The sequence below is a fragment of the Podarcis raffonei genome, chromosome 6 (assembly GCF_027172205.1).
Source record: "Podarcis raffonei isolate rPodRaf1 chromosome 6, rPodRaf1.pri, whole genome shotgun sequence".
Taxonomy (NCBI): domain Eukaryota; kingdom Metazoa; phylum Chordata; class Lepidosauria; order Squamata; family Lacertidae; genus Podarcis; species Podarcis raffonei.
Window position 1 is genome coordinate 23,809,013 of NC_070607.1, and position 16,602 is coordinate 23,825,614.

Sequence of the window (16,602 nt, forward strand, 5' to 3'; positions counted from 1 at the left end):
GCGGGGATGCGAACCCGATTCACCAGATTACAAGTCCACTGCTCTTAACAACTACACCACACTGGCTGCCACATGGTCCCTAACTGGAGCCTGTGTCAATTCCCCTGACTGTCCACATGGGAGGAAAGGGGGGTTGCTTTTTTAGCAGGACCTGCAAAGGAGACACTGCTTGCCAAGTCCCTGTGCAATGTCGACACAAGGTTCTACATTTTCAAGGTGGAGGAAAGTTTCCTGAAGCAAAGCAAAAGGAATACACTTGCTGTCGGATCCTACAAAAATCACAAAGCGGCATATAATTTATTTTTTGCACGTAGGAGCAATATAGAACCAATATTAATGGCAAAGGGAGCACTGGGTCCAATGAAGGCACAGCTCTATGTTATATACGGGAGGGGCGGGCTAAGCCTGCTCCCTGGTGGCCCATGCCCTCTTGTGATTTGCTGATTAGGTGATCGGGCGGGACTAGTTACCCAGGCAGCAAGCTTAATCCCAGAGGCTTCCTTTGCTGCCTGGGAAACAGTCCCTGGGACTTCCCATGTCAGATTCTACTGCGCGCAGGGATGGCAGTCCGCAATGGCACCCATCAGAGACAGTGACTGGACATAGAACCACCGATAAAGACAATGAATGCTAAGGATGTCAGTGGGTTGCTTATGGACATAGAAGTCGTTTGCACTTTTTCTTTGTAATTTCTGAAATGAGTGCTTTCTTAACGGGTGCAAGATTTTAAACCAACAAGAAATTGATGCATCTATTGTGGCATGAGTTTTAGTTGGCAGAAACCTACCCCCATGAGACAGATGCCATGAAGGAGATGGTGCAAGTGCTGGATATAGACCCATGTGCACCTACACAAACACACAGAGGGACCCAGTTTGCAAAAATGTTTGCAAAAGGCACGAATAACAAAAGCAGAATCATGAGTCGATCAACAGAAGTAAAGCAGATTCGGATCAGTGAGGGGCATCAACAAGATCTAGGTGGGACCAAGCACATCTTCTGAGCCCCATTTCGGATATTATAAAGGAGGATGGGTGAGTTGTGCTTCCCCATCCCCTGCTTAAGACCACTTCCGCAAGCTCAAATCCCAAAGCTAGCAAACAAGATCCATGGGCTGCTGGAATCTTCTGGCAGCTGTGTTTTAGGTTCACAAGCTTAAGTGACAACAGAAACCAAGCAGCCATGGGAACAAGTCACAGTGTCAGCAGAAAAAGGAGGAGGTTGCAGAGGCTGTGATGAAAGAACTGAGTCATGCCAGGGGAACAGCCCAGGAGGACCTGCTTAAGCTTTGCCGTTGTCACAATCGATGCAAGGTAGTGAGCAATCAGACGCCTGGAGGAACAATGACCATCCCTATGAAGCAAAAGGGATGGAGACTGTTTCGCTCTCGTGTGCCAAGGGAACTCATTCACATGGGATGTTCCGCATGGATTTATGTTCAGGTATCAGTGTGGTAGGTGTGGTTGCTCGCTTTCCTGTGGGTACATCCACTTGACCCACCTCTAATTAAATCTTAAGTACGGCATGTGGGTGCTGCTCTTTTAAGTGCTGTGATAAACAGCGATTTCGTATGAGCTAGTCTCTGTGTTGTTGAGATCTTTCCCTCTGACTCATAACTCCTAAGTAATGAGCCGCTCTGTTCTGTTCTGAAATGTGGCATTTAAATCGGACAGGTTTGGGAAATGGGAGCTTTGAAATAATTCTAAACCTGAACTTTGTACTATCTTCCTTCCTTCTTGACCTGGAGGTGAAGGAGCAAAACACGGCATCCCTGACCAGATTCAGCTGAAAGGACCACTTCATATACTGCGGTTGTTGGTGTGTGGGTTTGTTTAGGTGAGTATAACCTAAGATGGGTTAAGAGTACACATAAAAATGTGAAGCGTAAATGTGACAAACATCAGCATCATTTCAGCTGGCATTTGTTGCATTTTACATGTGCAGTTAGCATTTGCTTGTTCTGGTCCTGCAGGGACATGTGGGGGGGGCAGAGGATCTTGTGTCCTTGTTCTTCTCCAAGCAATGGGCTGGACTGAAGGAGAAGCAATTGCCCATTCTACCCAAAACGGAAAGGAAACTCAAGTATGGCTGAGAGAGCTTGATTAGTGCATGGCTGTTTGGCCATACAGAAGAGTACAGAAGAACCAGGATTATATTCCAAATTAAGACGTGGGGAATTATTTCCCTCTGCAAATCCATATGCCTGACCAACTTTCCAGATCACTTCATGAATCTGATGAAGTTTTCTGTAGATCTCAAATATTTATGCCACAATAAATGTGATTGACTCTTAAGTTCACCTCCGGACGATCGGTATTTTTGCGGTAGGGATTCGATTGCACGGCAGATACTAAGTCTTGCACAATTAAAATGGATTAAAATCCTGTGGTGCAACAAATCTCCACTCCCTTTTTTAAAAAAAGGTCTTCTTGATGTTAGGAAAGCAAAGTGCACCAAAAAGGATAGGATAGTGACTGGTTGATGGGAAGACATACAACTTCCCTACAGGGAAACCAGGACTGATTGCTCTGTTAAAGGTGGACATTGTATAATCTCCATGCAAGCTTTGTGCCAGCAAATCAGGATGAGTGTTCATTAAACAGGAGTCCTAAGATGCCACAGGCCTTTTGATTATATTTGCTACAACAAGCTCAACCCTGTTTTATACCATTGCCAATTCCAGAACCTCAAAATTCTTCGTTGTTCTTTCCAGAACTCTTGAAGAAGCAGGATGTCCCATGCTCAGGTTTGCTAGGCTGGTTGCTGTGGTAGGTGAGGGTGGCAGCAAGTGGTTTGCTATGTGCCCACTCTTGCGGAGGACATAGCATTGGGCAGGATCTCAGTCACAGGGATGGGGATCCCCATGTTGGGTCAAGCACCAAGCAGCCCATCATAGCTCCCGTGGAGCTCAGCCTGGTGTCACTCAACTCAGGTTGCCAGCGGGATCCCGTGCATGACTTGCACCATATTGGATCCTCCCCACTAGTTAACTCCCATGACATTCCTCAGCTGGCATTCTGGGATGGGTTTTCTGTGAAAAGAACACCAGACGTTTGCAGCAGAGAACATGCCATGCCAACCCCACAATTATGTTGTGGCCTGTTTTAACCCACATTTGTCCTATTGTAGCCTGGCCTTCTCTGGAACAGCTTAATGTGCCTGCCCCACAACTCCTGCACTCCCTCAGCTTTTTATTCACAGCAGTGCCACAAGCCACTTCACCTCAGGAAAATGTCTGTAGATGTTTTCATGGCTGCCATGTCCTTCATCTTCTCAACTTTGGGCACCAATGACCTTAGGTCTATCAACTGCCCTTCACACCACTCAGCCTTATTAAAGCTATGTAATCTTTCCCTCTTCCCTCTTTCCCTTTCAGCTTCTGCTTTCATGTGCAAACAAACAACAACAACACCACCGTAGCAGCCCTTCCCAGTCATTTTTATTTTGTCAGTAATGCTGCTTGAGGAGGGGCTGCAACCAGGGCAGGAAGGAAATATAAAACCAAAACTCCTTTGCACATCGAAGCATCCCTGACGGGGGCAACCACAGCAAATAAGGCAGAGTAAACCTTCTCTCCAGACTTCTACCTCATTCTGCCCTCACAATTACCCAAGAGATTGTTGCTGCCCATGCTGGGCACTGCCAACACGGTCAAAATTATGAAGGACATAAGAACACAAGAAGAACCTGCTAGATCAGGCCAAAGGACCGTTTGGTCAAACATTCTGTTCTCACAGTAGCCAACCAAGTACCCATACCAAGTCCACTAGCAACTTGAGTGCAACTTGCATTCTCCCTACCTACAGCTTCCAGCACCTCATATCCAGAAGGATATTGCCTCTGACAGTGGAGGTAGAACATCGCCACCAGAGTTGGAACCCCAGATTCTCATTTGTTTGCTTCACATGTCTACCAACCCTGGGTCATACAATTAACAGGTGAGGTGGTAAATATATTCTGTATCTGCAGTCTATGTTCCACTTCAAAGTGCATAGCCAGGGGCTGAATGCCCCTCCATATGCAAAGCTAATTTTTAAAAAAAATGTATGTATGTATGTATGTATGTATGTATGTATGTATGTATTTATTTATTTATTTATGCATGCCCCTCCTATCTGGCTGGGATTAGACACACAAAAGTAGATGTTGGGGGAAACGACTAAAGAATTGTCTTTTTCCTGATATTTTAATTTTGCATGCAGTGATTTCGCCCCCACCCAGCCACGGGAAGGTATTCAACCATACAGTTACTCCCCTCCACCCCTCGCAACACACACATTATGAAGTTTTACCACTTCACCTACAGCAGTTTCAAACTTGTTTCTCTGGGCCACACTTCAGGAAAAAAAAGTTGCTCGTTCCCCACACCAAATTTTTTATTGATAAGCAAGACAATGGAAAACACAACTAAGGTTGCCCTCAGTCTCACTTGACGCTCTTCCTCTCTTTTTGAAAAGATCTCTATCCATATTCTGCAAATATATAAAAAAATATTTTGATACTATGCTACACTGAAATATCCTTCCTTTGGTTGTCCTTAATCTTCCTGCCACACTTGCCATCTTCTCCTGCCACACCAGTCTGGCTTGCCAAACCCTTTGAGAACCACGGACACACAGTTTGCACAGACTGAGGTCTTAACACAGCTGGAACTAATCCACAAATGGTTGTGTTCTTCCATTATAAAAAATAAGAATCTTGTGCAAAGATACCAAGTGGATATCCTATGCACAAAGTTATAATGTATATCTTTTGCATAATATTACAAAGGATGTTTGGAGATATATATATATATATATATATATATATATATATATATATATATGACTTTTTGATTCAGGCCTGAAAATAAATGTTAACCAAAAGGAAATGGGTGACATTCACATGGAAAGAAATGTATCCAGAATTTCAGAAAAACTATCACGGAAGGAGAGACTACAGACATTGAATTAGCCAAACTGTGCAAATGGGAAATAAATGCTGTACTATATTTTGTCCTTGTATTGAAAGCATTCCAAGTCTTATTGCCCTCAACCACAGCACTGTCAAATCATTTACCCAAAGCATCCAACCACTTATAATTTAGCATTACTTCATAGCAATATATATATGCTTACATATACAACAGCCTCAGCTGCAGGCATTAGAAAATTTCATCCCTATGGAGAAAACCTAAATAAGAGCACACTCAAGAAGCAAAAGAAGCCACATGCCTTTTTTGTTTTTGACATTGTCCCAATTGCACATTTCTCAGCCAGATTTCCACCCTTCAGTATTTCTTAGCATAGCACATCCTTTCCCTTTAGGAATGAAATCACTCTAGAATATCCCATTAAAGCAAACTGCGGTGACAAAGGGAGCAGATGAAACCTCTCCTTCTCCTCCTCCTCCTTCCCACAAATTCCAACCAACACACCTTGTTTCTGGAGTGCAGATCAGCTGTGAGCAACCCCTGTGGTCAGTGTGCAGCAAGTGTACAGCCCTGGAGTGCAACAGCTCAGCTAAGAATGGCAAGGAAAGCCTATCACAGGTGGGTGGATACACCAATCACAAGCAGGGCGGAGAAAGGAAGCCAGCCAATCACAGACACTGGTATAACCTCCTCAACAATTAGGACTGAGCAGGTGGAATCCTCCATCAAAGTGTGGCAATAGCCATTCGCGCTGTTCATGACTCACTCCTTCTCTGACCTTAAAACCACCTGTGTTGAAACTGGTAGATTTAAAAATGGAGCCTAGGGAGAGATTTGTTTCCAGCCAAGGCTTCTGGTTGGAATGGAAGAGAAGGTAACAGGGAACCCAAGTGTTTACACATTTTGTTGGCATCTCAAACGAAAAATCATTTTGAACTTGCATCTCTAGGCAAGCATCTTACATTACTGTGAAGTGAAGACTAGGATACATTTCGGCTTCCCCCTTTCTTGTGTCCAAATTAAAATCTATTAAGCTCATTGTATGTCATGAAGTCACTTCAGGAAAAATTACCAAAGGATAAATTTCATATAAAGGAAAGGAAAGGAAGGGAGAAAATTAATATTTACAGGCAACATGACACAGGCCTATAAACTTTTTAATATATATATATATATATATATATTGTCAGGCCTAGGGGTTTGCAGACAATGGTTTGCAGATCGCTTTAAACCACAGTTGAGGTTAGCTATGATTTAAAAATAAGTGTTTGGCATTCTGGTACATGAGGCTAAAATTGTGGCTGTTTCCAGGGCGGAAGAAAGGGGGTGCAGTGTGTGCGAGACGCCCTGGGTATCACCACTGAGGGGGGGTGAGAAAATGTCGGGTGGCACTCTGCAGCGCACCTGAGCCACACATCTCTCCTGGGAGAGACACAGTGGCTTGGGCGCTCGCAGGCTCTGCGCTGCCCAAATGGTTTGCCCGCTGCCTCCCCCCCCCCAGCTGTAGGGCGGCTGAGTGGGAGGAGGCAGGCAGACTCTAGAGGCCCCACCCTCACCCCTCCCTCACCCTGCCCCTATGGCTGGCTGTTTCACTTCTTTCCTACAGTTGTAGTGCTGCCACAAGCTAACCTATGGTTTGGCTTGGGGTTATGTCCAAAACTGGGCTCATGGTTTGTTTCTGCACCCCTCCAAACAAACCATAGTCTGTAATCCAAGAACAACCCTTGGGTATAGATCATAGTTATTTTGCAGAGAGACTAACCACAAAATTTTGAATGTAACACTAAATCAAACCATGGTTTGGCTCCTGACAGGATATAGGGAGGAGCAAAACAGCCGTCCTGCACCAGTACTCTGCATGTTCACATTTAAACTGTGTTTAACTTGTGCTTTAAAGTGATGTGCAAATTAGGCCAATGTGACCCTGAAAAGGAATTTTTTAAAAAACCTATATTCACTTTGTGAAAAAAATTGCAACAAGTTGTTAAAAAAGAAATCGTGATGATCAATAAGAAATTATGCTCCCTCGCCCTCAAAAACCCCAATTCTAGGAATTCTAAAGGCATTAAACACAAATAGGTATATAGTTAAGAAAAACAAGGTATGGCTAGAACAAAAAATGTAGAGACCGCAACAAGTTAACTACAGTTAAGTAATCAAAGATATCAGATTGCCAGCAGTTTCAAAATTAGCTGGCAAAAAAATAAGCAAACCTCCTCCTGCCCAAACACTACCGAAATCTTCTGAATATTCTTTATTCGTGGGAGGAAAATTGTTTCTAAGAGTCAAACCCATTTATTAGCAGAGATTCACTTTATCTGCATCCGTACCCAGGTGCCTATTTCTCCTTGCAAAAACCAGGATTGCTTCTTTGCCGAAATCCTGCTAGAGGCTGCTAAACATTCATGAATCCGTAGCTGAAATGCGAATTGTGTGAGTAAATGGGTGCTATTTATATGATTCCCTGAATCAAGACAACAGCTTGGGAAGGGGTGAGTAGTAGTGTTCATAATACGTGGCAGAGGTGGCTTAGTGAAACCCATAAACCCCCAGCCTCCCCACACAATATTCCTAAATCATGCCTCTCCTTGTGACCTTCTGTAAGCAATAGGTAAAGGAGACCATTAGGGTACAGGGGGCTCGATCCTGTCTCCCCTGCCCTAGGCAATTCAACCTCTGATTTTAAGAAAAGGTGGAATTATGCCAATAAACAGCTTAAGGAAGAGGGATACTGGGTTTAATTGCATCCGTTCTGCCTTGCCAATGTGCTAATTGAAGACAGTCTGGTGGTTCCTGATACACACACAATCTCTTGGGTTGGGGCCGATATTTGGGTGTCCACTTCCACACTGACACAAAAGAGGAAGTGTGTCACCAAGGGAGAGCACAGGGCTGCACACAATTTCCACATGCTAATTTATTTATATATGGGCAAACTTAGAAGTAATTCCTCTAATTTAAATACAATGAAGCTTGCCATAGTTGTGTGATCTGGTCACCTGCCTACTGTCCCGGCGTGAATGTCAATAATAATAATAATTTTATTATTTATACCCCACCCACCTCTCTGGGTTGCTCAGGCCACTCTGAGTGGTTTCCAACACATATAAAAACATAATAAAACATCAAATATCAGAAACTTCCTGAGGTCCAGCAGTAGAGGGGACAGCTTGAAAAGTCTGGGGGCGTGCACAGAAAACCATAAATCCCAGCCTAAATTACTGTGTGAAATACTTCTAGCAGCAGACAAGTACATTCATGCACAGTCTTAAGGTTAATAGGAAAAGTGACAAACAAAACACAGCAGACATTCAGGGAAGTAAAAGTGCAACTATTTACCCCACCATTAATTTAGTAGAAAACAATAGCATTTTTGGTTCCCAAAATATGCGGTGTGCCACATTTCATGGGTAACAGGCTAATCAATTTGCTAAAGCTAAGAATTAACAGAAACCATAACCTTTGTAATATCTCCTTGCACAAGTTCCCTGCTCTGCCTTATTGTTCTTTGCCTTCGAAACTGGACTTGCACCATACTACCATTCAAACAGAGGACTTCTTTAAACAGAGCACTGTCTGTTATCGCTCTCATGGAATCACAGGTTTTTAGAGTTGGAAGGGAACACAAGGGTTGTCTACTCCAACCCCCTGCAATACAGGAAACTTTTGCCCAATGTCAGGCTCGAACCCACGACCGAGATTAAGAGTCCCATGCTCTACCAAGTGCACTATCCCAGACTCTGTCCTCTAACAGCTCTTTAAATGAAGGATTCTCCTCTGTCGAGAAAAACACATGGCCATCCCAGCCTAGACATCAAGGTTGGGGAACCTTTGGCACTCCAGGTTTTGTTGAACTACAACTCCCATCAGCCAAGGCTATTGACTATGCTGACTGAGGTTGATGGGAGATGTAGTTCTGTAACATGTGGAAGACTGAAGGTTCCCCATCCCAGGTATATACTATTTAACTTCTTTTATATATATATAAGATATTTATTAAGATTTTTTAAAGTATTACAATAAAAATGAAAAAAAACAACAAAAATACAAAATAAAAATAGTTAAAAACACACAAAGTTTCCATTGCTTATTTTCCTTTAGCTTGTTTCCCGGACCTCCTCATACCTCCCTTTTTTGTATTCCACTTCAAATTGTTGGTTCAGCAAATCCTTACCATTAAATTTTAACCTATTTATATCCCTTTTTTTCACATTCTCTTAAAGCATTACAGCTGGAAATCACTTAATTTCTATCCAACATCATTCTAACATTCATTAATTTTACAATATTTCTGTAGATAGTCTTTAAATTTCTTCCAATCTTCTTCCACCGACTCTTCTCCCTGGTCTCGGATTCTGCCAGTCATTTCTGCCAGTCCCATGTAGTCTATCACCTTCGTCTGCCATTCTTCCAAAGTGGGTAGATCTTGTGTCTTCCAATACTTTGCAATAAGTATTTTTGCTGCAGTTGTAGCGTACATAAAAAAAGTTCTGTCCTTCTTTGACACCAATTGGCCGACAATGCCCAGAAGAAAGGCCTCTGGTTTCTTCAGGAAGGTATATTTAAATACCTTTTTCATTTCATTATAGATCATTTCCCAGAAAGCCTTAATCCTTGGGCACGTCCACCAAAGGTGAAAGAATGTACCTTCAGTTTCTTTACATTTCCAACATTTATTATCGGGCAAATGATAGATTTTTGCAAGCTTGACTGGGGTCATGTACCACCTGTATATCATCTTCATAATATTTTCTCTTAAGGCATTACATGCCGTAAACTTCATACCTGTGGTCCATAACTGTTCCCAGTCAGCAAACATAATGTCATGTCCAACGTCTTGTGCCCATTTAATCATAGCAGATTTCACCGTTTCATCCTGAGTATTCCATTTCAACAGCAAGTTATGCATCTTTGACAAAATCTTAGTTTTGGGTTCTAACAGTTCTGTTTCTAATTTTGATTTTTCCACTTGGAAGCCAATTTTCTTGTCCAAATTATATGCCTCCATTATCTGATAATAATGAAGCCAATCTCGCACTTTGTTTTTTAGTTTCTCAAAACTCTGCAATTTCAGTCTATCTCCCTCTTGTTCCAGAATTTCCCAATATTTCGGCCATTTGGCCTCCATATTGAGCTTTTTCTGGGCTTTTGCTTCTATTGGTGACAGCCACCTTGGGGTTTTATTTTCCAATAAGTCCTTATATCTTATCCAAACATTGAACAGTGCTTTCCTGACAATATGGTTTTTAAATGCTTTATGTGCTTTAACCTTGTCGTACCACAAATATGCATGCCACCCAAAAACATTGTTAAAACCTTCTAAATCCAGAATGTCTGTGTTCTCAAGAAGCAGCCAGTCTTTCAACCAGCAGAATGCTGCTGATTCATAGTAAAGTTTAAAGTCTGGCAGGGCAAATCCACCCCTTTCCTTTACATCAGTTAATATCTTGAATTTTATTCTGGGCTTCTTGCCCTGCCAGACAAATCTAGAAATATCTTTCTGCCACTTCTTGAAACAGTCCATCTTGTCCAGAATTTGCAGTGTTTGAAACAAAAACAACATTCTAGGCAATACATTCATCTTTATAGCTGCAATTCGACCCAACAAGGAAAGCTTCAAAATTGACCATATACTATTTAACTTCTTTGTATGTGTGTGCGTGCGCGCGCGCGCGCACACACACACATATCGGTATGCACCTTACAAGCCATTAGTCAATCATTTTGGTGAACTCTCTTCAAACCCACATTAGCTGCAAACATATAATATTTACCATGGGCTGGGGTTACTAGAGAAGCAAAAGTGGGAGGGTATGGACCCTACAAGAAACCATCCTTCTTTCACATCAAGTCTTTGAAGAAAAAATATAACATATTTCCAATGCTGAGTATTGACCATTCTCCTCTTTGGGAGTTTTGAATGACACCACGAAGCTGAAAAGATTATTGGGCACGATTCAAGTAAGTCAGTGTTGGGTCTCCAGCTGTTTTTGGAGTACAGTTCTCATCATCCCTGACCACTGGTCCTGATAGCTAGGGATGATGGGAGTTGTGGTCCAAAAACAGCTTGGGAAACACTGAACTAAGTTGTTCAAGTGGAACGAGGTCCGCCCATGCAAGGAGACGTTTCTCTTCTCTTCTCCCCACGTCCGTGTGCCCCTAAATCGGCTCTGGGGGGTTGGAGGAAACCCCAGGACAAGTTATGGGGACGCAGTGGCAGGAGAGGTGGGAGAGGTCCTGCGGTGCAGACAGACCTCATTTTGCTCGCACATACCCCAATTTAAATGCTCTAATTCCACCCATTGAACTAAATACATTGCAGACGTCACTAACATCACAATACAGTATTGTATTTCGGTCCCCAGTGTCATCAGCATCATCACCAAAGGAGGTGTTGAAAGGAGGTGTTGGGAGACGGATGGTGCAAGCCTATTTGCTGTGACATCCATGAGACAGCTGGGCGAGGCTTTGGGCATTTAAGGTCTCATGGCCATGTCAGCACCTCTGCGTTGAATGCTTCAGTCTTTCTTTCCCTTTGCTTGACTCAGAGGAACTTATTATTAACTACTATTATATGTTTTATTGCATTAGTTCCTAAGGCCCACATCCTTTTCCACTGGCTGCTGTACATATCAGAGCAATTAGACAGTCCCTGCCCTGCAGAATGGCCAAGTTGGTATGTCATTGCTGTTAGAAGGAGGGCCTTTCTTTGAATTCTGATTGTGTATCCTTAGTTGCAGGCCAGCATTCTACAGGCTCCTCTGTGGTCTCAATCCAGCCAAAATTAAAAGTTTATTTAAATAGTAGAGGGACAACCACAATTGACCTTCGGCTGAGAGGTTTTCGCCTTTCCCTTAGTGCTCGGGTAGGCAAACTAAGGCCCTGGGGCTGGATCTGGCCCAATCGCCTTCTAAATTCAGCCCGCGGACGGTCCGGGAATCAGCGTGTGTTTACATGAGTAGAATGCGTCCTTTTATTTAAAATGCACCTCTGAGTTATTTGTGAGGCCTGCCCGGTGTTTTTACATGAGGAGAATGTGTGCTTTTATTTAAAATGCATCTCCGGGTTATTTGTGGGGCATAGGAATTCGTTCATCCCCCCCCAATATAGTCTGGCCCCCCACAAGGTCTGAGGGACAGTGGACCGGCCCCCTGCTGAAAATGTTTGCTGACCCCTGCCTTAGTGGATAGCAGGTGATGGTTAGGCGACTTTATATCTGTTGCACCTTGGTAGCAATGGCACCTGGTAGCATCTAAACATAACAGGGGTCCTCATAAGGCTTCTTGAGGAGAAACTCCAGTTCCCAACCTGAGCCTGGCACCACCGGTTTCAGGTTTCCAATGGGATACTGGTCAACTTCCACAGCATTTCCCAGCAGACATGCTAGGATGGTATGTCTGTTGCAGATATTAACAATGTGAAGCATGTAGCAGGTGGATGCCTAAAAGCTGGCTCCTTTTGGAATAAAAATTGTCCAGGCCCATAATTATTATTCAGAACTTTACTTGCAGAACTTTCTTCTCAAAGCAGAACAAAAAGCATGAAAGATACTTCTAAATAATTCTATACATGCAATATCTTGTGCATGTGCAGCACAGGCTCAACATCTGATAAGAAGTATAAGATCATTCCATTTAAGTAATTCAGTTTGACTTGTAATAATTTGGAAAATTAATTTTAAAAAATTGGGAGGGGGGAGGAGGAAAAAAAGACCTAGAAGCAAATGTCTCTCTTCCTACAGTTTCTATTGTCTTCCACTGCCTCCTGCAGTTTGGTCAAACTCATGCTGGTAGCTTCGAGAACACTGTCCAACCATCTCGTCCTCTGTCGTCCCCTTCTCCTTGTGCCCTCCATCTTTCCCAACATCAGGGTCTTTTCCAGGGAGTCTTCTCTTCTCATGAGGTGGCCAAAGTATTGGAGCCTCAGCTTCACTATCTGTCCTTCCAGTGAGCACTGAATTTCCTTAAGAATGGATAGGTTTGATCTTCTTGCAGTCCATGGGACTCTCAAGAGTCTCCTCCAGCACCATAATTCAAAAACATCAATTCTTTGGCGATCATCAGGAACCGGCAAGCCACTCCAGTATCCCTGCCAAGAAAACTCCATGGACAAAGAAAACAGTTTCTATTAGTCTGGAGCTTTTTCCTCTCACTTCAGGAGATTCATTTACACCTCCTTTGGTCTCTCTGTGGCGTTCAGAGAAATACTAACTCACCACAAAATGGAGACCCACAGATTAACATCTGCTTAGAGTGTAATCCTATCTCTTTCATGTGATCTAAGTCAGGCACATGACAGAGCAGAGAACAACAACAGTTAATTATCAACCCATCCAAGTGCTTAGAGATCGGGTTTTTTAGCTTCAGTAGAATCTTCCACTTAAACCCTTTCAGCAAAACACGCAGGCATTCTCCGTTTCAGAGTAAATTAAACAATTAACGGTGTTGGCCTTCAGATCGGAAGCATTAAAGGTTCGCAGATCTTGACTGGCAACCCCACTAACTTCACCTGTGGAAAACAAACTAACCTGAAGTACAACAACTGTTCTAAGTACTGTTCTAACTCTTGTGATACCTGTAGTTACTCTTGACAGTAGATCAAATGAGATCAACTGAATGCATGCAAGTACAAGTTGAGCGAGGTTTTGGTGACAATTCCATCATCCTCCAACACAGTTCCTTACAGCAGACATAGCAAATATAAGGTGGAGGGATATTATATTACAGCTTGGAAACTTACCTAAAATGGTACAGATGGAAGTACATGGAGAAAGAGTAAATACAACAAATTGCATACCACATTAATGACAGCGACACAGCTGAACCCCTGTGGGCTGTGGGAACTGAATGTAAGGTGATCTGAACTTTTGAAGATGGATTCAGAACCACATTGAATAAGAACACTTAGCCCAACACATAAGTACTCATAGTTTTTCCTTTATTTATTCAGTAACGTACTAGTAATGTGGGAGGCACAATTCAAAGTGTTGGTGCTGACATTTAAAGCCCTAAATGGCCTTGGTCCTGTATACCTGAAGGAGTGTTTCCACCTCCATCGTTTAGCCCAGATACTGAGATCCAGCGCCGAGGGCCTTCTGGCGGTTCCCTCATTGCAAGAAGTGAGGTTACAGGGAGCCAGACAGAGGGCCTTCTCGGTAGTGGCGCCCACCCTGTGGAACACCCTCCCTTCAGATGTGAAGGAAATAAGCAGCTATCCTATCTTTAAAAGACATCTGAAGGCAGCCCTGTTCAGGGAAGTTTTTAATATTTAGTGCTGTACTGTTTTTAACACTTGATTGGGAGCCGCCCAGAGTGGCTGGGGAAACTCAGCCAGATGGGCGGAGTATAAATAAATAAATAATTATTATTATTATTATTATTATTATTATTATTATTATTATTATTATTATCCCCTGTAAGGGATCAAATCCACACTTTCTGAAACAATATGTGAACCATAACACTTCAAAATTCCCACGTATCTGAATTTTGCGATACAGTTTTGCAACAAATATTTACAAAAATGCATCTGAATATCTTACTGAAAATAATGTAAAAATGCATTTCTTGGGGGGGAATTGCTTGCAAAAATGTGCACATTTGTCAAAACCGCATACGAAAATGTGTTTATTAGGAGAAATTCATACTAAAAGGCTGATAAATTTTTATGAGGATTAAAATATATAGCAGGAGATTATTAGGCAGAAATGTGAAGAGCTGAATTTAAGACTGGAAAAATGAAAAACTAAGAGAACCAAGGCTGGCAGATCCATCACTATTCTCAGTTTACTAACACTGAACTGGAACAGAAACTCGAGCTTTCTTACATTCCAAGAAAAGTGTTTCTAACCACATGCCCATCCTTCCTATCTGATAACGATAATGATAGTAATCATCTCTGTGTTGTCAACAGTAAACTAATTGCCTCAGTGTCAAAACAATCTCATGTTCGCATTATTATTATTATTGGTCCACTCGCCCTCTCAGGTGGGCACCATTATGGGCTGGCAGTCCTCAAAGCGCCAGGATCTGACGTGGGAGGTCCCAGGGATTGTTTCCTAGGCAGCAAAGGAAGCCTCTGGGCTGAGCTTGCTGCTTGGGTAATTGGTCCTGCCCACTCACCTAATCAGCGAATCGCGAGCCAGCATGGGCCATCAGGGTGAGGGTTTAGCCCACCCGTCCAGTACATGACATAGGTATGTGGCTTGCTCTGCACTTTTTGTTGGATCTCCCGCCCTCCCACCCTTTATATCAGGCTTCCTCAACCTCAGCCCTCCAGATGTTTTGAGGCTACAGTTCCCATCATCGCTGACCGCTGGTCCTGCTGGCTAGGAATCATGGGAGTTGTAGGCCAAAAAACATCTGGAGGGCCGAGGTTGAGGAAGCCTGCTTTATATATTGCTGTTGCATGTTGTTCTCCCCGCCCTTGCTATGGCGTAGCCGGTCGCCAAATTCGGGCCCAGGTTGGAATTTTCCCAGTTGGCAAAATGGCTCCAGCCCTCTGGTTTTCACCTTCCTTGTAACAATTGTGACAACTTTGGTGGTTTAGGCATTGAATAGGCATAGTCTTGGTCAGAGGGTAGGTTGTAGCCTCTGCCTGGCCCCTCCAAAAATAGGGTATCATGTTAAAAGGATCTGGGGGAGATGCTAAGAACTTTTGAATGGACACGTGTTGTGCTGCGTCTATAGCAGATGAGTTTTTTGTGCATGCCTCCTTCTTTATTACAGGAAGAGAACAGTTGGGTTAAATCAAGGTGTGAACTACTGATTGGTGTGAAATGGATGGAAATATGCTCACAGAGTGGAATCGTAGGGGAAACAAGCCTTATTCCCTGACATGGAAACACCTATGATTCACAATTCAGTCTTCCATTAGCAGAAGCCCTAAAGGGAAAAGGATATGGCGGATTTAAAATCTTCAGTCACTGCTAGCTAACATCCAATCAATGAGGCACGTTCCAGGGTGTGACTCCCCCCACCAATGGTGTGACTCTTGTTCTTCCACCACCACTGCCTTACTAATACTTCCAGACTTCTTTCAGCCTTGGTCCTTTAATCCCCAATTCTCACAACACCCTTTTGAAACCGGAAAGTGGCTATTAGTTGTGTTTTGCATGTGTGGAAATGTAGCATGTTAGCTATTAGGTGCTCTTGCTATAAACAGATGCAGAAAAGGGCAAGACGGAGCAGGTTTAATTGCTGATTTAAAGGGAACGAGCCAAAAGAGCAATTAGCAGCTAAACATGGATATGTATACCTTTATTTATTCACAATGTAAACACACACTGCATACAAAGCTGGCTAGTATCTGTGCACAATGGCTTTACCACAACTTTATTAGTCAATCAGAATTATACTAGGACAAAATTTGATTGTGACCTTCTCCCAGGATGGGAAGAGAATGAGGCAGAAGCCAACATTCCCTGCTTTGTGTTTTTTTCTGACAACCATACTTTTTATGAGATGCATTTTTAAAAAATAAATGCATAAGTAGATAGTTGGCACAAGGGACGCGGGTGGCGCTGTGGGTTAAACTACAGAGCCTAGGACTTGCGGTTCGAATCCCCGCGACGGGGTGAGCTCCCGTTGCTCGGTCCCTGCTCCTGCCAACCTAGCAGTTCAAAAGCACATCAAAGTGCAAGTAGATAAATAGGTACGGCTCCGGTGGGAAGGTAAACGGTGTTTCCGTGC

The 16,602-nt window shown here is 43.1% G+C and overlaps 1 protein-coding gene across 15 annotated transcripts in view; it reads right to left on the minus strand.

The window, feature by feature from the left end:
* Positions 1-5,493, minus strand: part of LOC128415441 (hornerin-like) — a 68,306-nt gene extending 62,813 nt beyond the window's left edge. For all 15 annotated transcript variants that reach the window (XM_053391648.1, XM_053391643.1, XM_053391640.1 and 12 more), the window contains exon 1: positions 5,417-5,493. The gene's annotated coding sequence lies outside the window, so the exon portion shown is untranslated. The remainder of the gene's footprint in view (positions 1-5,416) is intronic.
* Positions 5,494-16,602: the final 11,109 nt, after the last annotated feature.